Source organism: Anomalospiza imberbis, chromosome 21, assembly GCF_031753505.1.
Source record: "Anomalospiza imberbis isolate Cuckoo-Finch-1a 21T00152 chromosome 21, ASM3175350v1, whole genome shotgun sequence".
Classification (NCBI taxonomy): Eukaryota; Metazoa; Chordata; class Aves; order Passeriformes; family Viduidae; genus Anomalospiza; species Anomalospiza imberbis.
In genome coordinates, this window is record NC_089701.1 from 1,183,070 (window position 1) to 1,205,647 (window position 22,578).

The 22,578-nt window shown below is 48.1% G+C and overlaps 1 protein-coding gene across 1 annotated transcript in view; it reads right to left on the minus strand.

The window, feature by feature from the left end:
• Window positions 1-22,347, minus strand: part of NEK6 (NIMA related kinase 6) — a 122,442-nt gene extending 100,095 nt beyond the window's left edge. Inside the window, exon 1 of the mRNA XM_068210987.1 lies at window positions 22,329-22,347. The gene's annotated coding sequence lies outside the window, so the exon portion shown is untranslated. The remainder of the gene's footprint in view (window positions 1-22,328) is intronic.
• Window positions 22,348-22,578: the final 231 nt, after the last annotated feature.

Consider the following 22,578-nt stretch of genomic DNA (forward strand, 5'->3'; position numbering starts at 1 on the left):
CTGATTCTCCTTTCACTCAGACAGGCCTAAATCAGGAAAAGCACTAGCGCAAATTGCACTACAGCAAGACTAGCACAGGAGAAAAATCAGACCATCGAATGTCTGAAAAGAAGAAAGAACTAATTTTTCTGATAGTGTTCTTAAATAAAAGCTGACATTGATTTGTAGGAGTATGTAAGCAGAGATTATATATAATGAAAAATTCTCCAGTCCCTCAGGCATCTACACAGGCAATGTTAGGAAACAAAGCCACACTTCGGAGGAGTAAGGACACTGTGAGTCACCAAATGCTGTTCCTAGTCTTAAGGCATTCTTAAACAGGTCATTGCTATATGACCCCTAAAAAGAAATACTGCAGGTAGAGCAAGTGAATATATTCTATTATATTTGGGGTCTTGGTTTGGTTTTAAAACTAAAAGACATTTTTTTTAATGATCCAAAGATGATTATGGCTGTATTTCTGATTTTCAGACAAGAAATCCGGATTGTAACATGGTATGTTTATATTTGTCTCCCTGTGATAATTTTTTAATGTATTCTATTGTACAGTATAACTCTTCCAATGGGAGATCAAACCAATTTCTTCCTTGGGTAGGACCTAGTCCTCCTTCCCAATAAATAAAAGCTTCAGAATACTAAAACACTCTTGCAAATCAATGCTGCATACACAAAAATCATTATTTCAGCTGCAGCAGGGGAAAAGAGGGCAGGAGTAACATCAGTTGTGTAGAAAAGCAGCGTGTAATTCTGTGACACTGAAAGTTTCATGAGAAGGTCAGAGGAAAACTAGAAAATGTTCCATGGTCCAGGCAGAAAATTGTACCTTTGTCTTTATCTGTACCATACAGAGTCCTGAGAGGCAACATGTTCTGGCCCTGAAGTTCATTGGGAATGTCAGCCCACACCACGGCTTTTCAGCCAGGTTTGAATCAGAGTTGTGTGTGGTTGTGCCGCAAAACCACGAGGCAATACAAGTTTGGGGATATTCTACCAAACCTAAGCTAAAGTTTATCAGAGCAGAGCCATGTGAACTCAGCTCCCACCTGCAAACTCATCACAGAGCTCCAGCTGCAAAAGGAAACAGATTTCTGAGGCCAGTGTAAATCTTGGGGAGAAAATATTTTCTAGGAAATTAGTTGAAATATGCAGATGTACACCCAGAGCAGCACAACCTGAGAGAGAAAACAAACCACAGCTGTGGCTGGAAAACCCCCTGCCCTGTCGGCAGCACAGCTTTTCACATCACAGGAGCCAATGAACAAGTGCTGGAGTGTTCTCACTGCTCAGACATGTGCAACCTGGACCCTTCGCTGGGCTTATTGTTCCCTTGCAAAAGGCTCATTTAGAGCAAGCCCAGCAAGCCTGAGAGGGGAAGGAGGACAATGGCAATCTCTCCCATTCAGCAGCACAGGCCTAGGAAATATTTGCTACTCCAGGAGAGCAGCAGAGGCGCCTTTTCAAAGCTCCCTTTGCAGGGAGGTGAGTGACAGCTGAATCACAGTGCTGCTTTCCAAGAGCCAGACCTCAGTAGCACTGCCAAGAGTGGCCCGTTGTATTCAGAGCCCCGACACAGCTGCAGTTACTGGGAGGTCCTGCCATTGTCCTCCCCCAGCAGAAAGATGTTTCTGTCCCCCCTTCACAGACCTCCATCGCTGCCCAGTACAGGCAGGCTGAATGAAAATGTCAGCAGCAAGCACGGAGCAGATGTGAAGGGACCATGCTCTCTGACCTGGATTCACCCATCACGTGGGCTAACGCTGTTCGATTGAGAACCGCTTTGTGAGACAAGTTCAGGGGGATGGGACGCTGCCACCCCCAGCAGCCCGAGCACGGGGCACAGATCTGACCAGCTCAGGAACGGGCCTTTGGGGCGGACTGAGAGAAATTCTGCCAGGGAGTCACCCAGGGAGAGATCAGCACCATAAGAGCTTTGCAGGATTTGTGCACTCAGAGTATACTGAAAACTCTCCCCCATCTAATCCCACCCTTAAATTCTGTACAGTACACATGGGTCACAGCTAATACCCCTCTTCTGAACAGTGACTGTAGCTTCAAGTCCAAGCTTTAGTAGAAATAAAACCAATAAAACCCAAAAGTTTTGGAAAGCATTAATAACCTAATGTCTCCTGGAAGTACGGCAGTTTGTGATACCATTCTGCCTCCAGAATAGTAAAAGAAAGTTTATTCAAAACAAACAAACAAAAACAAAAGTTAAAATACCTAGTGTAGCTTCACAGTCCAAAGTAAATAAGATGCAGAAAAAGCAGAGCTGAATAAACTAAGAGAAAAATGCCACAGATGTTCAAAACAAATTTTAAGCAAATTTTGTCCCCATTATGTTTGTGACACTTCTTCAGTTAATGCTAGAACTGCAATTCATTAGCTCAGTGCTCACGGTGAGACCTTAAATATTCATCAGAAGCTCATCCAAGTGCCTGCCTACACAAAGACTCATCCCTGGCCTGTCCCCATGCCCCAGCAGAGCACTCACCGCCTGGGACCTGCCACGGCTGCAGCCAAACATATGGGCACAGAGCTACAGCCACCGAGGAGAGCACCAAACAGCACGACCGTGGCTGCATAAGAGAAGGAAAGGGAAGGGAAGGGAAGGGAAAAGACCTGGGAGGTCTGTCAACAGGGCAAGCAGTGTGGTCCAAGGGGGATTTCACTTCATTTGGGAAACAACAGGACACTTACGGAAGGGCCTGCGTTCCTGGGATAGTACAGGAGAGCAGCTGCTTTACACTGTCAGCCAGATCAGAGAGAAGTCTGCATCCAAGGGCTGGATGTGAGCCAGGTGTACCAAATGACTACAGAGATACCTAAGATACAGGGATGGTAATCTCTCACCAGGTTTGAAATGCAGATGAGGGTCTGCAGAAAGGGCAGCAACACAAATATCTTGGAGCTGAGAAACGCCAACTTTGAAGGGAAGTGAGACAAAGCTGAAGGAAATTGGCTGGGATTCAATAAAGCCTGAGAAATGCACAATGGAAAGAGTTTCATACAGTCAGAAATTACATTAAAACAATTCTGCTTTACAGCATTTTTTGCCTCATCAGAATTATTTTCTTGTCGCTCTCGATCAGTGGCAGAAGCCAAAATTTCACAAGGAAAAGGTCTCATTGTCAAAGTACTAAAAACATGGGATCCATGGGACCCCCGATTCCTGTCGGAGCCGAAGGACCAGAGCAAGGCAAAGCCGGCGCAGGGAGCGGGCGCGGGCGCTGCGGAGCAGCCGGCGGGGCTGCGGGAAAGGCTCGGCAGTTCGTACCTGCCCTGAAGGGCTCTCAGGTGTGCAGCAGGAATGGCCGCTCTGTCAAACAGCTCCCGGCAGGAAGGTCAGTGCCGCGAGTGACAGAATAAAACCGGAGGGAAGGAGCAACTTCTTACCCACACTTCAAAGCAAACAAAGTGCCAGTACAGACAGCACAATGGGGCCATTGAAACCGGAGAGTGATAATGGGAAAGGAGGCAGCACCATACAGCTTAAAACCAAAGCAGATTCTTCCCAGAACTCACTCCCAGAGGCATTACAAACTGAAGGGAAAAACAAGAGAGCAAAAATAGATTCAACTCTGATCCACAGTAATTGCACAACAGGGATAATAGGGATCTCAGAGGTGGAGATTGTGAAGTGGCAGGATTTTAGAAATTAAAACTGTGAGCACCAAGAATTAAAGCAGAACTTGATGAAATCTGGAAACTACAACCAAAAATACTGCTTCAGCTCGGGCCTGGCTGGGACCTTTCTCTAAGTTCAAGAAAAGGGCCTTCAAGGATTCCTTCTGCCTTGACAAACACCCCCTTACCAGGAAAGTGGGGTATGTGCAGTTTATATGCAGCCACTAAACCCCAGGAGAGGGAAAACCATTCTGCCCCTGCCCCTGGCTGTAAACAGAGCAGATATGAAGCCTCCACCTCTGTCTTCTCCCCAGCTCCGTAGTTATTCTGATGAACTACTGTTTTCCAGCCCAGCAGGATTCTTCCAGCTCTCAGTTCCAGGGGGAGCTCATACTGAAGAAACGACGTGTGCTCTAACTTTAAAAGCTTGTTCTTCCCATGTATCTTTGTCCTGATTTTATCTGCCTCAAAGGGCAAGATAATTTTGACTAACAGAAAGCAATTACAATGAGAGGCTACACAACATTTGAATTTCTTCCAATTTACTGACTCCTAACTAGGTTAGACATGGTGAGCAGGAGGCCCGGGCCAGCAGAGGCGCAGCCCGTGCGGCTCGGGCACAGGAGGGGTGCAGAGCGTCAGCGCTGCTGCACACCTGGGGAGCGGCAGTCGGACCCCAGCCCAGGGACAGCGCCACAGCCAGCAGTTCCTGAGCACGTTCTCTTCTCTATCTCTTGCCGAGAAATTGCCAGTGTCCTCGGCTCCCAGGGGAGGGCGGATCAGTTCCATAGAGCCCGGGCAAGTGCTGAGTGCAGCTCAGCTCCTGTTTACCGTGCATAACAGCAGGTTTGGAACGGGGGTAATCACAGCCGCTTTTATGTGCTAAAAAATAGTGACTCATTCTTCCTCCCCAAACCAACCAACCACGTGATGGAGAGAAGAGATATACTTTGTTTTCTCTTTCTTTGCCTTCTGGTTTGTTGTCCATTCGCTGAATTCATTTCATGTTTTAAAACATTCTCACAAAACCACAAAGATTAGAAATATCTTTCATAATGTAAGAGCTCAAATTGCACAAAAAGCCATTTCTTTCAGCATCTGGAAGAAAAAAAATCCCATCAAATATTTCAGAACTTAGTCACACTATCAACAGGATGCAGTGAGCCCTCTTCTAGCAATCACAGCATGATCTGAGCACCTTGTTCCCAATAACAGCTCTGCCTCAGGAATAGCTAGGCAAAGTCAGAGAGCAAATCTGCTCTCACTGCTGCCTCTACCCAAGACCCTGAGGAACAGAAGCATGCCTTTTCTTGATTGGCAGCTCTCTCACACCTGTAAGAAAATATTTCCAATATTACATGTACTGCTATTTAAAGAGAATCTCCAATCTTCCTGCATTTACAGCAGGAGCACAAGCCTGATGAAGAATGGAGCACTGGGTCTCTCTCAATGTCACACTAAATTTATACAGACCTCAGAGTACAGGCATATGTCATTTTTCTCTGATTAACACATTTCAAATGGGATCCAGACAAGTCTGATGGAGAGACAGGGTTTGGAGGTAAATGAGGTGGTTTTGATTCGAACCCTGGCTTCCATCAAAATGCCGTGGTCTGCTTAGAATGTCTGTGGACATCATTTTACAAGGCACATTTACACAAAATCCCTGGGGGTTTTAAACACTGAGTTGCAGCAGGACCCAAACTAGAAACTTCTGCAACCAGACTGCCTGGAGCAGTTTGCGTGCATCCCCAGAAGATGCTGAGGTGCAGTGGCTGCACCACACCACGCAGTTGCTGGCAAGAGCAGGCACTGACTCTGTACTCCCACCACAGAACCTGCGCTGCCTCACTTAGACGTGGCAATTTGTTCTTTCAGGATATTCTACAGTGCCTTAGGACTAGATTTCTGAAAGCAAACCCTTGGCGTTGTTGCTGGCTTTAAGCTCCACTGCAGCTACCCCGGAGGAAATGTTTCCTTCATCCTGGCTCCTGGAGCAATGCCCAATGCACGAGGCAGCATCTCCTGTATTTTAACTGTCCAGTAAATCCTTCAAATGCTTCTGGCTCACAGTTCAAGCATTCGAACTAGCCCTGTCCTAGGGTAACAAGTTACCCCAGTGTATAAAGAGCAATGGTTTATGCCTTTCTATCTGAGCACATGAGAACAGTAGCAGAATGTCACCATTCTTAGCTAATTTGTCACTTCAAGCAAGAATGGGGCTTTTATCTCTTCCTTTTTATTACAACATGGTGAGACAAACATTTGATATCCCTAAGTAACTAAGCTGGCTGCAGAGGACAAACAAATAGCTGCAGACGGCTGTTTGGTAAGTGATGAGCCTTTTTGGGCTCGATCACCACCTGTAGGCAAGCTTTGATTCAGACATGAGATCATGGAGGAGAAAGTCAGGCATAAAGCAGACATGCCTGAGAGCAGCACCTCATCTCTTCTGGTACCTGGGACAGCAAACAAGTGCAACTCCTGTGAACGCCAGTGGGGGAAGGGGCAGAGGACATTTCTCCAATGCAGCTCTTTTTTCTACCCAAATTAATATGTATTCTTTGTACAGGTGCTCCTCCCTATTCCCACCCAAGCACACAGACTGCACTATGCGATATCAGCGGTGCAAAGGCTGCTCCAAATAAACAATTTCATGTCACTAGAGATAGTGTCTTTCTCACCTGTATATGCACACGAGCACACGCCAGATCACCAGCCTGAAAAGCCTTTCCTTGGCACAGGAGGCTTAGTGGCAGCAACGCAACAGCTTTGCTCTCATTCACAAAGCCAGGAGGAAAATTACTTGAACCATAAGCTGCTGAATCTGTACAGTGGGGAGAATTTGGTTCTGCTTCAGGGAAGTGCAGCCAGGCTGAGATGCTGCTGAGGCCAGGAAGGAACCTCAGGGCGTCAGCCTGGCACAGCAGGACTGTATAGCGAGCTGGCTCCTGGCCCTGGAGGGCTGAGCCTGACACAAATGTTTCCAAATTCCGACTCCAGTCCAGGACTTCTTTGGCCTGACAGCATGTTTCACCTTTAAGCGAAGCTCAAATGTCAGACAGCCAAAGGGGAGCGGAGCCGTGAACAGCACCAGCACGGCAGCGGGTGAAGGGGGCAGCGGCTGGCGGCTCCCACTGCGCTGCCGCCAGTCCAGCGGGAGCGGCAGCAGCGCCTGAACCAGGCGGGTTTAACCGGGGTGCTTCGGACTCCAGTATCAAACCTAGTAGCCACTAGATGGCAAACTCACAGCCCGAACTGCGCACACTGACCGCCAGACTCCGCCAGGGCTCTGAAATCAAGGGTGCCAAAAGCCAGCGGGAGGGCGGGGACGCGTGGCCCACACACACCAAGCACGACTGGTTCGTTCCTTCACCAGGTTCAGTCTCTCCGCATGTTTCTGTCCCACCACTAAACGGCACAAAGATGAGCCATAAACGTGCTGCCAACTGTGTAAACCAGCTCCTGGTGTTAATGTCGAGGTCCAAACATCCCAGGCACAGCTATGGCAGAAGGGACAAAACAAGATTCCAACACATCCACTAAAAACATATTGCTTAAGCCAGAAAAAAAAAAAACCCTGCAGCCTGCAAATAACATGGCTAAAGAAGCCCAGATTGCAGATGATGTATTATTCATTGCTAACATCCCTGTAAGCCTCCAGCCAATCTCGTTTTCTCAGTGCTGGCTGCAGGAGACGTGGGGGCACTATGTAAATCAGCAGTATCTTGCAAATGACTGTTACATATTAGCTGCGTGGCTCTGAAAATAAATTAATTGCATGGTAGCCAAAGCTCTACACAAGCAATTGTCTTTGTCTAGCAAAGTGGCCATTTGTATTTTATCGCAGCTTGTTATTATCCCGAGTCAGTTCTTGAGCAAAGATCTAATCTAGACTGGGTAAAGCATTCCTCACTCATTATATGCCAATAATTTTTCTAAGTAGAAGTCCTTTCCAGGAGCTGGAGTCACAGCAATGGGCACTGCAATGTGCAGGGGGTCTGCAAAACGTCTGGGTCACACTGAGCCAAAATTCCACCCAAGATGATCAAGGCAGCTGCCCACCCCACACCCAGAGAGATGGATGGCCAAAACTGCTGTGCATCTGCAGCAATGTGATTGTAATTTTACAGAAAGCTCTGAACTTCTCCTTTAGCTGCAAGGGGAAATATCCCTTGCTTCAAGAATAATAGAAAATAGATACATTTTTATTTAGTGTCCAAAAAACCTGTGATTTTACCATGCTGCTGTACAGGCACAACAAACTCTGAGGCAGTTCATTTCCCTTGTATGCTGTAGCACAGTAGTTACAGACTGTAACCCAGAGCTGATGACAACAAATTTCATTTTCATGCCAGTTCAAGTTAATGCTCCCCAATAGTAGGGTTGTTTGTGCATTCAAAGTAGCAGCAGTGCTGTGTACCCAGACTCAAAAACTCTTTTAATCCATAATTACTTTCAGAATTTCAGGAAAGAATAAATCTTGCAAGCATTACTGAAAATATTTTCCTCACCTGATGATACTATTTCATGCCCCTTAGCAAATTCAGCCAAAATATAGCGGATCCTACTGATCCCTGGTTTTGAGAGTGCAAAGTCTGTCACCAGAAGAATTCATTTCCAAGATTACTCTTTCCTAGAACTTATCAATACATTTTGCACCATCAGTGCTCAATTACAGAAACTCCAGTAGATCGGGGGATCACCACAGGCAAGGTCTGCTTTGATTGTGACACCCACAATAACCTTCTGCTCCTTGTGACTGTGAATCGCAGCTCCAGAAAAAGATATTTTCATTGATCCACTTTCCAAGAATCCAAACTGAGGTACTCTGAGGTCCATTCATATGGTTCATCCATATATACACTCTCTGCTTTGCCTTTTTCAATTACATGGATTTACACTGGAACTTTTCTCCGGAAAGCGTGCTAACCAACAACACGTTGCTCCTTTTTGCTATCCCAATTCTGCTGTTTCACTCATTTCCATCCGCTCCTTTAAACTGTTGACCCATCTCATGACGTGTCCGTTATGACCAACATATTCGACCAGTATGTTGCAAACCTGAGCACTGCACTTGCCCATTTAATGAGCAATATTTTACACTTTTTCCAAACTTCCTGTCACCAGCATTAGCTAACACACGAGCGATCCAGACAGACTCTTTTGTTCTGAGCAGCTGTGCTGTAAAACAAGCTGAGTATCTCTGTGGCCACAAACTGCTCTCCAAGGTCTCCCCATCCCCAGTCTGCCATATGTTGCCCCTATAGCTTGCACAAACTCTTTCATTTCCTCTCTATCCTGTTGCATTTCATCGGGTTTCACTAAAGCACACTCCAGCCTGGCTGTTCATGGTGCTCTGTGCTCTGCTCTGTTTTGCAAAGGTCACACAGCTTTTTGGTGTAGATCTTTACATAGCCTCTCTCTCAACTGCTCTGGTTTTTAGGGTTTTCAAACTCTTCTGTGAGCCTTGCAGCCCACTCCACTGGAGCATTGTGAGCACTGGAGGTGCCACATCCAAAGCATCCAAGAGTGCTGGGTGGTTGCACTGCAGTGTGGCTATCTCGGGTCAAAACCAGGAAATCAAAGATACTTAGATAAGGAAAAGCACACCATTTAGCTACCAAACAAACACAATATCCAGATCATCCATAACTGTGGAGAGAAAGGCTTGTGCCAAGGGCAGATTTTGAGAAAAGCAGGGAGAACCTCAGGCTGAAACCAGCCGTTTGGAAAGGCAGAGGCTGTGCTGTATAGACATCATTTGCCCTTCTCAGGGGAGAGTTTGTGTCCTCAGCGGGCTCCTGGAGCGGTTGCACTAACATGACATAGCAGCAACGCTGAGATTGAAGAAACATTCACAATTTCTTGAGCTCTGAACACAAAGAGGAGCTGCTTTAGCTCTTCTTGGTTTCCACTTTGGAGGCCAGTGAGACATGAAGATGTGTCAAGCATCATGTTGGAAGGATGCTGATGTGTATGTATAACCAGTCTGACGGGTAGCCCGGCCACCCGCAGGCTTGCTCAGCTCCGAAGGGGCTCCTGCCCCGGCAGTCCGGCCCCAGCAGCTGCTAGAGCTCGCTCACTGCGGAGGGCGAGCATTTGAGTGGCAGCGCTGCACTCCTGCACCTGCAGCTGCAGCCCGTGCACGTGTATTGGTGTCTGGACGGGGCCGTGTGCGGGCCGCTCCCCGGCCGTGACCCCGCTGGCTGCGCTCTGCACTCAGCAGAATTTAGGAAGCACCGCCCCTGCTCCAGGAGACACTCCCGAAGTCAGCAGAGCTCAGTCAAAATGTCGCTTCCCCTGCTTCCCCTGCATCCCGCTGGGGGACAGCACATTCTCCATTTGCCTGAACAATCTTACTGAGCTGCAAGCATCAGCAGCACTAAATTCTGCTCTTTTTTTGGGAAGGAGCCAAGACTGCCAATGTAAAGCACAGGATGTGATTTCCTGCCCCTCCTGGAAAAGGAAGCTACAGTCCAAAAGGTAGAGAAAGAACTATTAATCCAAGAACAATCATTTTAATGTGGATGATCACATGATGCAGCTGCAGAAATACCAGTTCAATTCAAACAGAACTTGTAATGTATTAAACATGCAGGACTCGGGATACAGAAAAGGAGATACCAGATCCGGGTGCCAAGAAGAGGAACTACTGTTCACAGTCTCTTGAGGAAAGATGCCCCAGGACCATTGCTCTTCTGACAGAACTCTTTAATCAAGAAAATACTAAAAAAAAAAAAACATTAAAAACTAGTGGAGATTCTCTACAGAGTCTCCTACAGTTCTACTTTATACTGTGTATATGAGCCGATTAGCAGCAAGGTGCCGGGCTCCTTGGGAAAGGAAAAGCTTATGGAGTGAAAAGAAAACCAATGAACAGCCCCAGCAGGTTTACTTTTGCACAGGCTTTAAAAGAGATGGAGAAATAAGCAGTGCTATTGAGTTGGTGCAGAGATGGCCTGTACAATTCCAGTAGCTACTGCCTGCTTAAGCACAATGAAATAGGATGAATAGAAGCCCTAATGTGGCTGACTCACCCTCATTACCCAACAGCCTAAAATGGGGGGGTGGTCTTCTGAGGAGATCAGAAAGTGTATTTTCAGATATCTGAAAGTGTGAGTGCATATGGATTATGCAGCCCAAACCACGAGTGCCCATTATTTTCCATCTGTATGGCTGTAAGAACTCTCCTCTGTACAACTACTTTTGTTTTCAGTGTCTGCAACCATTTGCAAAAGACTGACAGACATGTGTGTGCAGACACACACCCTGTGCTGTCATGGGGACTTGCCTTCTGTTCTTTCTCACTACAGTTTTCCTCAGCCTAAAATAAAAGCATGTTATGTGCAAAAAACCATAACACAATAGCGTTTATTTGCCTATGAACACTATATTCATAAATCAATATTAAAACCCTTCACACTTATTTTCACTGCCTTCTTCAATTGAACTTAGCAATTCCAGTGTCTCTTGAAAGAGTGCTGAACAGCTGCAAACTAGCCAATGGATCACATTCCCGCAGATGGTGTTAAGAGTCCAAAGCTCTTCATGTTTGACTGTGGGATATGAACAGGTCAAATAAGAAGTTACTCTGTCTGGGATCAAGGTTTCACAATCCTTGCAGACTGTTACTTGTTTTTACACTTCTTTGATTTTATGCTGTTCACTTGGAAACTGTGACATTACAGGGGTTTCTGTAGAAGTAGCTCAAGGCCAATCGGCTTCACCAGAGCCCATTGTCTGTGTAAGTTCAGGTATGTCCCAATTTTGTAGCCTCTCTGCTGATTGCTTAAAGGTAAGGTCTGAAGTGATGTTTCCAGTGCTAATCTGACAGGTGTCCAGAGAAATGCATCAGCCTACACTGTGATCAAAGGACGGGATTAGGAGCTCGGCCCACAAACTCCAGATCTGCTCAGTATTGCTCACTGTGCTTTGCCAGATTCCCTACCCTCATTTACAACGTCAGAGACACACGGTGCATTTCCTGGGTTGGGAAGGAGGAGGATGTACCTGGCTGGCTCTGGCAGGCATTGTCTGCTGTGGCCGTGCTCAGTGTCACGTGGAAGGTAAGGCTGTCAGCCCTACAACCAGCTCCCCTGCAGCTGCCTCCAGCTTGCAGCTCGTAGTGTGAGTGGCCAGTCCAAGGACAGTCAGTGACAACAGAGATCACTCTGGAGAAGGCAAAGGGATGATGACAAACATAGCACCTTGCTCTTGCTTGTGATTAGTAGCACCAGAAAGGATGTTACTATGGGCAGAAAAACCAAAAAGCAGGGCACCATTTTGGAGACAAAATGACTGCCTGCACGTATATATGAGAGTAAGAGAGAAAACGTGAGGCAAGGGGGAGAAGAACTGGTGGAAGCACCAGGCGATTTTTCCAAAGCCCTGCCTCCCACAAAGGAGTGGGTCACCCCCTCCAAAAACTGTTCAAGCAGCTGTGGCCTTCAGTGAAAAGTGTCATTGAACTGTCATTCCAAACTGAAGGAAAGAGGTAAGCACAGATGCAGAACAAGATATGGTGCTGACTGAGTCCTTCCCCAGTGCCTGCAACTCACCCATCCCATCTTGTGTTGGTCTGCTCTGGACATCTACAGCCCAGAGCTCATGTGAGTGGATTCCCACTCAGGGCTCTCCCCAAGATACAGAAAGACAAGGATTATCTCATCACATCTGTATAGAATGTATCTGCATTGCAGCAGAATGGGCAATCTCAGTGCTTTCCAGTAGTATTCAGAGAGTCTTTCTTCATGTGAGCTCCCAGAATTAATCACCAGTGTATGAATTTGGCTTCCCATCCCTTTCCCCAGCTGACAGGAATTGATGGCACCAACTGCCGTCACCATGAGAAATAAGTGATTCCTTCACTAGCATGGCAGACATATGCCAGCTAGGAAGAGAAGATCTGATCATCAGACTTGCTTGTTTTGGCTTTTCAATGCACAAAAGGCTGTTTTTCTCAGAATTAGGGTGACTGCGACAATCTGTTTTTAGACAGAGTTAGAACCACAAGATAAAAGAGGCAGAAATCTTCTCATCTGCATATTTATCATCAAAATGCAGCAACTGCATAATTTAAGCTTAGTGTTAAAAATATTGTATGTATATTTTAAGGTTTTCCTACTCAGGTGAAAAGGAGACATGCTTTCACTAAGGAGGTTAATTATTTTCTAATGGTGTGAAAACAACAGAAAAAAAAGAAATCAAAAGGATTTTTTTACCCTTCCCCCTACCCTGAGGCATGATAGAGAGGTATCTCTGTCCATATCCTTCACAAGCACACACAGCGAACTGACTCAGAACAATAGAGTGGAGGATGAGCTGGTAACCAGGGTGCCACTGAGCCCCACGAGGGTCTGGACACTGGCACAAAAGTGCAGGTGACAGGACACTTGTAGAGACAGCAGGAACATCCTCTCAGCTCATTAGACCTTTCAGATGAGAACAGACACACTCCCACAGCAGGGAATGGGCACAAAGTAGCTGGAGGGCTCTGCCAGAGGACATGAGGGTCCAAAGGTGCCACCCAGCTGGATGAGCACTGCATCCAACTGCCTCCTCTGCAGAGGCAGAGCCCAGCTGAACTCAGGCTGCCCTGGATCACCCTCTCCACCCCATGCCATGCACCCTCAGGGAGAGGGCAGCGGTACTCTTCACTAGGCCAAACCCTGCAGGGATGAATGAACCAAACACAAGCTGCCTGTGTGGTACTCAGCAGTACCGTGGCAGTTTCCTTATGGCTCCTCCCTGTCTCTGTGTACACATGGAGTCTGTATTCCCTGTGGAGCTGAGGTGACTGCCCTAGCTGTGCATTAGATACCTCTTCTTAGGAGGAGGACTTCTTGACCCTGAGGTGTCATGGTTTACTGGCTTCCCACTGTCTGCCTCCTTAACAGAGACAGTTCTTATGTGACCTCTGCTGCTGTCCATGCAGACATCTGAGGCTCCGGACAGGACCTCACTTTCCCACTAGGAAGCATCCTGTCCTCTCCAGCATTGCCCAGGAACCCCACGGCACAATCAGTCACTGCTCTGAAATGTCTCTGGGAGCTCGGCAGCCCCTCCAGCGCGGCAGAGCGGGCTGGCCAGCCGGCCATCTGCTGCTCCCCCAGCTGATACAGCTTTCCCATGCTCTCTGCTGGCTGCCTTTGCATCCTCACACAGCCACACCATCCCCTCTGCTCTGACAGGCCCATCCCTCAGATCTCCGTCCCTGTAAGTACCTGATGTGCACATGTGCTTCTGTTTAAAGAGACATGTTGGAAGGGCAGTGCATGACAACACACGGCAATCTGAAGACAGCCTATCAAACCAATAAATCCCCCCTCGCTCCCCAACAGCTGTAGCCCAATTAAACTCAACAGTTCACAGGTGTTCATGTAATGACTTTAACACAAAAAAAGCACCGCTCCCTTTAGGGGCCTTTAAAAAAATTTAGAGCTCTTTAAATTTTATATACCAACAACATCAAACCAAAGTAGGAAATAATAAAGAAGGAAGGGAGATAGAGCAAAGAAAATACACAGTGTCAGCATCAGCAACAGCCTAATTAAACAATAGCCAACAGGAAAATGCACATTCTGCTCACCCAGGCATAGTCCTTCTGGAGTTGTGCTGGATGCAAAAGCAGTTTCCTTATATTCCTTTCAGCATGGCTGCACCGGGCCGCTCCATTCATGCAGTCCCTCAGCCTCCCCAGAACAGAGCTGTGAATGAGCTCTCACTAGCAGAGCCAGGGCCTGCAGCTATCGCTTCTCTCCAACACTTTGCCTCCCTCCCTACCACGAGGTCGAGCCTGGGCTGGTCTCTCTGGTGTGCAGGGGAGGCAGAGCTGCTCACCTCTGGAAGTGACTAGTGACCTCACTATGTCACATGGCCTTGCAGGACACGTTGGCTGAGCCAGGGAGCCCTGGGGAAGCTGACACCATGGCTGGTCAGGTTGTCTGCACCATCTGTTTGCTGTGTGCCAGCAGCAGGCTCTTGCTAGGTGCCTCCTTGTTCCTGGGCTTCCTTGCACCTGGCTGGCAGTTCTGGCCACAACATCGTTATTTGCTTTTGTAGTTTTCCCACTGCTAGCAGGTGTTCTCTCTCCTTCTCACTCACCTTCATCCCCCTTGTTCCCACGGACCTGCAGGCATGAGCCCCCAGCAATGTCAGGATCACAGCTAGGAGCTGCCACCTCTACTCACTGCAGGAGGGACAAGGAAACAGGAAACACAATTCCCATAAACCCAGGGAAGGCTGGAAAAGAACCAATTCCTGTGGGACCCTGCAAGGGTCTGAAGAGGCAAAGAGTTTGCAATGCCTCAGCTTTGGGGGAAATCCAGTTCAGGCTTGCTACTGCCCCTCTTTTGCTTGTGTGTTTGTTTCCCGCAGTGAAATACTGAAGCCAAAGTGAATCTGACGCTTCTGCTTTGAAGCAATCCTGGTTTCAGCTCTTCATTCTTATATAAAAACATGAGGTCCTCTTATAAAGGAACACTGGTGTCCAAAAGATATTTTTAAGAGGGGCAGTGAAAAGATACTGCTCTATTATAAGCCAGAAGGTTCTGGGAGGGGAAATCAGTTTCTTTCCATCTTACGGAAACCTGAGACACTAAGAAAGTGAAGTATTTTGAGGCTTCAAAAATCAAGTTACAATGCCAGAACAGTGCAGAAGAAACCTTTTCCAGAGTCTCTAAACAGGGAAAAGGCTATCTTGGCAGGCCTGTGAAGCCAGGAATTTGGACAGGAGCAAAGGGGAAGCCATCATCTGTCCTCTCTGCTTAGTGGGATTGCAAAATGTGATCTCCCTACACAAAGGAGATTCATAGAGCAGTATGGAGGTCTGTGCTGCCCACGTATCTCATTCATGCACCTACAGCACCTAGCACACAGGGCCCAACCTGGGAGATTCCTTTGGGAATTACTGTAATATAAATAGTAAATAAGTATGAATAATTATGTGAGGATGATAACCAGTGATTTAGCTATGAAAAGGCCCCAGGATGCAAGTGCTAATCTCCTGAGATACTTAGCCATCCTTTCAAGATGCATGAAGACATATAAGTAGGCTAATTACAAAGGAAGATGTCTCTTGTATATAAATCTCATCTAAATTCAGAAGTGATACAAAAAACAAACTGAGAAGATACCCAGGAAAAGTTCAAAAATGTTGCTGGGAAAGGTTAATTTTTAGATATTTTTTTAAAGACAACCCAGAAGATCTTTAAATACAAAAATAGTTAAACCTTATATAGCAACTGTAAGTATCACACCAGAAAGGCACTCTAAAATGAATAGAACTATTGAACCGTGGAAGCATCATGGCAAAAAAACACAATTTCATCTTCTTAGTTTAGTTTCAATTTATAATTCACACAAGTAGCTTAAACACGTCGATTTGAGATCAAAACAGAACTTCAGGTTACATAGCATCTGTTCTATAGGAGGGTGCTGTGTGCACTGAGATAATTTTAGATGAATGTGTTATAAACAAGATCTGTGGAACATTGCAGAGTAGCAAGTTTTGAGAGAGAAAAACATACAGTTTAAATGCATAAATTGTTTAGAATGTTTAGCATGTGGTTGTAAAGCGATCAACCAAGTGATCTGTTTTCCAGAGTAGGACAGCTTGCACAGATGAAACAGCCGCTTCCTCAGTACTTAATGTGAGAGTCACTGAACACTCAGAGGAACAGCTTCTCACTCTGCAAACATGGTGATCCTAAAGCCAGAGTTTTTAGCCACTGCTTTTGCTCTTTCCCAACTCCCCAAGCTGTGTATCTAGAAATGTAAATTAGATTAACATTGTATATTTCTTTATAGTTCTTTTTTCTGTTATGGGAAAAAGAACATGTGTCTGTGTAACACAGGAATTTCTGACATCCATAATTTCATGGATACAAAAGTACTCTACATTCTAGCTCCTCCTTTAGTCAAAACTAGAAGCAAGTTCATGATAATGGTGTAGTTTTGGTCAGAAAAGGCATTTCATATGTTAATGCAAATGATGATGTATGAAAATATTTCTTCTTTTAGAAAAAAAAAATATGAGATTTAAAAAAATGGTGTGAAACAACCTACAAAATAGAAGACAAAATCCGTTCAATTGGTAGTGATAATCCTCTACAGGCTGCAGTGGAACATTTCCCTGAAACGTCTCCTCCTGTACTCGGTTATTTATGGTTTGCTTTCCAGCCTGGCTGCAGCAACTGATACCCTGCACAGAATCAGCATCAGAAGGAAAGCAGCTCCCCCAGAGACAGCCACACCTTCAGGCATCCCTTACCAAGCCATCACCAGGCACTACAGGAGCCCCGTCCCGCTGTGGTGCTCCTGATGAGCTCCAGGTCACACCAGACCCAGGGCCTGTGGGGAGCAGTTCACGGGGTGGCCTTGCTCAGCTCAACACCTGGATCAGGTGGCTCTGGAGATCTGCTCAGGGCTGAGACACTGGACAAGTTCTCACCTGAGAGAAACCTGTGCTGAACTGTCACATCACCTTGAGCAGGTGTTTGCAGGCACCCTCTGGCTCAGAGATCGGGCTGTGGTGAGGGTAAGTTGCCCATCTGCTGTTTGCACTGGCTGCTCACATGGCATGCTGTGACCTCCTCCCACTCTTCTCCAGACACCAGCCGCTTCCATACATCCATCTTCTTGCATATTGAGCCAGTGCGCTGTCACTCCCAAAGTTTATATTTAAATAAGCCCTTCTGTTGAACTCGAATTAAATATAGCCCTGTTGAATCTGATAACATGAGAGAACCAAGGTTGGAGGCGAGAGAGAGAATGAGAAGGAGATCACAACTGAATAAATACATTTAAAGCTGCGAAGTTAACACCCGGCTGCACATCTGACTCCGTCGCACACTTGGGGTTGTTTCTTTTCAGTTCAGCTATAGTATTAGTTGCAGTGAGGTCACCCTCACATGTCCTTCTGCTTTATGTCTCTTACTAGGCAGACACACACAAATCTTCAAATTTTACAGATAGAATGAAAGTTCAGACCAACATTTGTCTCCCTGACCTGTCAGCACTTACAGCAGTGTCTGACGGACTGAGGTACAAGAGGGCAAGTCAGAACCTCTGAAAAGGCAGGTGTCTCAGGACTAATTTTGGAGCCTACTGACAATAATAACAATCAGCTCTTAGTTAATCTCAGAGAGCAACAACAAAGCCTGTGGCAGCCTGTGCTGCAATTCCAGCCAAGGGCTCATTCTGGGCTCTCTCCTGGTGTAGATGGCCCTGCCAGCCAGTTTTCAAACAATGCTTAAAATGTGGTTTGGGGAGAGTGGCCTGGGTGGCTGACCTGAGAAACTATCAGAACTCAGTGTGTGCATATTAGCAAAAATGTAATTAAGGAGCCTAGGCATAAAAAAAATTACCAGAAAATGTGTTCATAGCAGTAAAGGAGGCAACTTGTACCATTGTGGTAAGAAAGTTCACAAGAAAGTAATAGAATAAAGATAAAAGCTAGATCTCCAGGCCTGTGAGACTCAGCTGTTCAAATCCAGTAGGTTGTGTCCTTAATGCCTAAAACTTTTCATTAGGCTTCAGGATGAACAGCTTCTAGCAGCAGAAGAGATTTCATCCAGGTCAGTCAGCCACAAAAAGACTCATCAGTCATCACATGATAACCCTGACTGAACCATCTATATATATTTAAGATACCAGTCCCATTAGCTGCACTGTAAGGAACCAAGCCAAGTTGTTCCTATTTCTGTCCCAGTATCCTAAAAGCTAATCCTAAAAACTAGTCCAGGTCTCCTTTGCTGTGGCTGACTGACTTCCCTTACAGCTACTCGTTGTCTTTGACAGCGATGAAATCCACTACGCCCAGTTCCAAACTGGGCTGGGGCGAGGAGCAGTGGAGGGAAAAGCATGTGGAGTGGACCAGCTGGGCTGGCAAGAGTTAAAGCTGCTGTGAGTCCTGGTGCCTATGGCCTGTCTGCAGCACGGATAAAACACTGTGTGGAAACATAAGATAGGCAAGCCCTGCTTTGTCCGCATGCAATCTCTTCAATTATTTTTTGTGTTGTGTATTTTACAAAGGATAAATCAGGGAACATTTCAAGAAATGTTTTCTCATTCTAAAACTTATTAAAATATTGCTGACACTGATCCATGGCTGGGAATGTCATTCCTGAATAAACATGATGTCATTCTCATTCCATTCATATTTCTCCCGGACAGCTGCTGTCAGCCTCAGTGAAGAAAAATGCCACCTCACCGGTGACAGCTGCCACTTGAGGTACTTTGTATATCAGCCTCCATAGGAGTTAAAAAAAAAAAGGAGTCAGTCATACACATGCTATTTAAAGTCTGTTGTATCTTGATGAGAAATGCAAAAGTTAATATGGGGCAGGTCAAAAGTCTGGACAATGAAGAATAAGGAACTTTTCTGGTCTCACCTTGCTAAGAAGCAAAGCTCAGGCAAGGCCCTCACACCTGTGCTGTATTTGCTTTAAAATAAATTTATATTCTTATAAATTGTATTACAACAAAACTAATGAAACAATCATAGCAATCCCAGAACAGTTTGGGTTGGAAAACATCTTAAAAACCATCTTGTTCCCTGCCCATGCCATGGGCAGGGACCAGGTCACTCCAAGGCCCATCCAGCCTGGACTTGAGCACTTGCAGGGATGAGGAATCAACAATTTCAGCTCCATCACTGGAACTTCCCCAATAACATTTGCAATTTGTTGGCACCCAGCTCTCCTGCAATTGCTGTAGGAATTGTTCTGGGCTGGGGTAGCTCTCCAGTTGCTTTCCAAGCATGGAGACAGACAATCCCTGCCCCAAAGAACAGCCCAGACTAAATCTGTTTTCTGTTCTTTCTGGCCTCCAACTTGCGCTGCTGCTTCAGTGTCAAAGGGGCAGATGTATAATCTGGGAAGCTTTCCAGATGCATCTTGAGCAAAGCAAAGCATTGTGAATCACTGGTACTAAGCAGGATCTTTCCATCTGTCACAGTACCCCTGGCAGCACTCACCATGCACTCACAGTACACACAGGATGACAAGCACCTCATGGAGGGGACACCAGCATCTACCAGCGCCAGATTCTCAAAGAACAAATAAATAAGTGCTCTTGTCTTGCACGCTGTGGTTTTCATCACGCAGACTGTGCCCCAGCAGCACTACTCTGTTCCCCAAAAGAATGGCAGCAAACCCAATGCAGGGCAGGAGTACCTTTGTAGCCATAAATGTCGCATTAGTAAGTTTCTTTCTAGTACTGGGCCATCACTTTAACTTTTATTACTTCTCCTGTCCCATAAATGCTCTCAGGTGCTCTTCCAAGGAATCTGAGCAGGTTGCCAAACAGAGAAGAATGACAATGACATGGCCTCTGGCTCTCCCCTGAAACATCAGCTTTTCTGTCATCCCCTGGAAATGCTCCAGTTTCTTTACAGCTCTGGAAACGTGGCTCAAGCAAGGTTGCCAACACATGTTCCTCTGTGTCAGACATGACTCTGATTCTGGAGCTGTGAGGAGCCTGTCAGCTATCATTCTGCCAGGAATACCACAGCCCTGGCTCCTCTGCTTTCAAATTCAGTCTGCGCTAGGTTGCGTAAGAAGAGCTGACAGGTATCTGAAAAAACAATAGCAGCTCTTGCTTCAATTTGCATGCCTAGCCTTGAAATCCTTTGTCACTAACTCAAGTGGGCAGTGGGTAAAAACCAAGTGAAATATAATGATGCAATTCACATAACTTCACAAAGAGAACATCTCTGCACCTAACCTCACACTTTCCAATGCTCTGGTGCAGATTCGTTGTGTGAAAGCATCAGAAAGTAAGTGGATATCCAGCATGCTGGAGTCACCTGGCCAAAATGAGGCTTACTGAGTCTCCTGACAGGCTGTCCCACTCTTTGGATTTCAGAGTGACATGTCACCAGTCCTTTCTTTAACCTGATCAACCCCAACTCCTAAGCACCCCTGACCCCGCTGGGCCTGGCTCCAGAACTGTCCCACACCAGGCTGCTCTGGCATTTAAAAGGCAGAATGAAAACCTCCGTGCAGGCTTTTTTCTGTGCTGTCTCTGCCTGGACATAGAGGTCCTCTGCTTCTTGCCCAGCTCTTCCTGACAGCCGGTATGCAGGCGCCTGCCCAGTTCCTGCACGGCCGGGCAGCACCCGCACACCCCACGCAGCCCGCACACCTCACGCAGCACCCGCACACCTCAGGCAGCACCCACACACCTCACACAGCACCCGCACACCTCACACAGCACCCGCACACCCCACACAGCGCCCGCACACCTCACACAGCACCCACACACCTCACACAGCACCCGCACACCTCGGGCAGCACCCTCACACCTCACACAGCACCCGCACACCCCACACAGCACCCGCACACCTCACACAGGACCCGCACACCTCGGGCAGCACCCGCACACCTCACACAGCACCCGCACACCTCACACAGCACCCGCACACCCCACACAGCGCCCGCACACCCCACACAGCACCCGCACACCTCACACAGCACCCGCACACCCCATGCAGCACCCGCACACCCCATGCAGCACCCGCACACCTCACACAGCACCCGCACACCTCACACAGCACCCGCACACCTCGGGCAGCAGCCACACACCCCGCACAGCACCCGCACACCTCACACAGCACCCACACACCTCGGGCAGCAGCCACACACCTCACACAGCACCCGCACACCCCACGCAGCACCCGCACACCTCACACAGCACCCGCACACCCCACACAGCACCCGCACACCTCACGCAGCACCCGCACACCCCACACAGCACCCACACACCTCGGGCAGCACCCGCACACCCCACACAGCACCCACACACCTCACACAGCACCCGCACACCTCACACAGCACCCGCACACCTCACACAGCACCCACACACCTCGGGCAGCACCCGCACACCCCACACAGCACCCACACACCTCGGGCAGCACCCGCACACCCCACACAGCACCCACACACCTCACACAGCACCCGCACACCTCACACAGCACCCGCACACCCCACACAGCACCCGCACACCTCTAACAGCACCCGCACACCCCACACAGCACCCGCACACCTCTAACAGCACCCGCACACCCCACACAGCACCCGCACACCTCTAACAGCACCCGCACACCTCACACAGCACCCGCACACCTCGGGCAGCACCCGCACACCTCACACAGCACCCGCACACCTCACACAGCACCCGCACACCCCACACAGCACCCGCACACCTCGGGCAGCACCCGCACACCCCACACAGCACCCGCACACCTCGGGCAGCCGAACCTGGCACCTGCCAGCACTGCTGTCCCCTCACGCCTAGCGGCGAGAGGGAAACGAGGAGCGCCAGCACCTCCGCATGAAACACAGCCAAAGCGCAGAGCCGGTACAGGACTTACTTCCACAAAGCCTTGTTTTAAATCAGCACTGAAGTACAGCTGAACTCTACTCCACGGCAAACCCCTCCGTGCCCATAGCCCTGCTCCCACTGCCGTCTGCCGGCCTGGCAGCCGCCGATCCCCGCGGGGCTCAGGTGTGGCACACACCAAACCCCATGTCCCTCTTAATAAAGGTCCGTGAGCCTGCCAGCCCAAGTTCCAGGCGCCTGGGCATCCCCAGCCAGGCCTCCATGGCCTCCGCCTGCTCCGCGCAGGGCCGAGCCCACCTTGGGGAGCCACCGAACACCCACCCACATACACCTCCAGCCGCTTTCCCCTCCAGCCTTACCTGGTGTCGGCTTCTGGGCGCTGTTTCCTCACCTGGTGCCCACCGTAGGCCGCCCGCTGCTCCTCTGGGCGCCCGCGGCACCGCCCTGCCGTGCCCTCAGGGCTCGGCGCGGGGCTGGCGCCTCTCGGAGCTTCCCGCCGCTGCCGCCGCGCGAGGGGTCACTGTGCTCAAGCGAGTTCTGGGATTTGCTCCCCTTGAGGATAAATTACTCCCTGTGCAGAGGCCACAGCCTCACCCAAAGCCCCCTGCA